This window comes from Urocitellus parryii, chromosome 4 (genome assembly GCF_045843805.1).
Source record: "Urocitellus parryii isolate mUroPar1 chromosome 4, mUroPar1.hap1, whole genome shotgun sequence".
NCBI lineage: Eukaryota > Metazoa > Chordata > Mammalia > Rodentia > Sciuridae > Urocitellus > Urocitellus parryii.
The window spans coordinates 156988928-156990284 of record NC_135534.1 but is presented as its reverse complement, the minus strand read 5'-3'; the positions used below and the strand labels follow the sequence as shown (position 1 = coordinate 156990284).

Sequence of the window (1357 nt, the reverse complement as noted above, 5' to 3'; positions counted from 1 at the left end):
CTTCCTATTAAAATTTTCCCAATCCGTCAAGAAGAGAATGTTGATTTCATATTCAAGCACTTTGTAAGTTTTCTTCTAGAGATAACCAAAACTCAACTTCTTTTTCCCAATATTAAGAAAATGTACATACTTAGGCAATAGATGGCAGTGTTTCCACAAATTTTAATACTGCAATGGCTCTTAAGGAAAGTTTAGTGCCCAGCTCTTCCGTAGCTCGCCGTGATCGTATAGTGGTTAGTACTCTGCGTTGTGGCCGCAGCAACCTCGGTTCGAATCCGAGTCACGGCAGGAGGAAAGCAGGATTTTGGAAGAGAACAACACTGCTCCCATAGTATATTGCTTCTGAACACCATTTTTTTTTTTTTTTTTGCAATCAGGCAGAGAATAATGAAGATCAATAAAACAGAAACCATTACACATACTTTAAACTTTAGAAATATGACATATGCAGAGTGGCTTTAGTAATGTGCTAATCCTGTTGCAAGCGTGTGGTGTGTGGGTTTTTTTTTTTTTTATTTGCATTGACGGATAATATGATAAAACTGGAGTGTAGTGGGCATGTAATTATTATTAATTACAACTACTTAAGCTCTGCTTTGAGCAGACTCGTCAAGTCTGCTTGCTTTTGAGCCTTGCCAGGGCTATACAGTAATAACAACCCTGAATTATTTGGAAAGATGTCAGCAGTAGATGTGGAAATCCTGTTTAACCAGGCATGAATTGTTGTTAGGAGGTTTTTTTTTCAGGATGACAGAGAGAAAATGAACTGTCCCTTATCAGTAATTGCAGGAAACATTTTGTTTCTATGATATGAACTGGCTGTAATTTAACTTTCCTGCATCATTGGATAATGTAAGAAGCCAGTTGTTGCTTAAAACGAAAATCTCTGAAGTGGGCATTTGGGTCTGATAAAGAGCATATTGTAAGTAGACATTGGTGCTCAAGCAATAAATAATGTCCATATATGGTAAAACTTTTTAATGCCATTTTCCAAAAGACTGGGGTTTGTATTATAAGTGGCTAAATGTTGAATTAATGTGAGTAACATGGCTTTAATGGGCTTTTCTCCAGGACTTGAAAATATGGACAATACAGCCTGATATTTTATAGCCCTAGCCCGCCATGTTTAACAAGGGCTCACTGGAACATGCCGTTTAATGCCTCTAACCCCTGTCTCTCGGATGGCCTCGCAGTAACTCACTTTTGTTATTTATGTAATAATAAAAACTTTTCAAGTAAAAATATGTGCAGAACTATCATAGAAGATGCTTTTTAATGCCACTAACCCCTGTCTTGTGAATAGCCTAGCAATGGCTCATAGTGGTTATTTATGTAATACTAAAAATTTTTCAAGTAA

At 36.7% G+C, this 1357-nt stretch overlaps 1 non-coding gene across 1 annotated transcript; it reads left to right on the top strand.

Moving 5' to 3' along the window:
* The first annotated feature begins 216 nt into the window (after positions 1–216).
* Trnah-gug (transfer RNA histidin (anticodon GUG)) lies at positions 217–288 on the top strand. Its single transcript has one exon. It is a non-coding gene; the product is annotated as a tRNA-His (tRNA).
* The last annotated feature ends 1069 nt before the right edge of the window (positions 289–1357 follow it).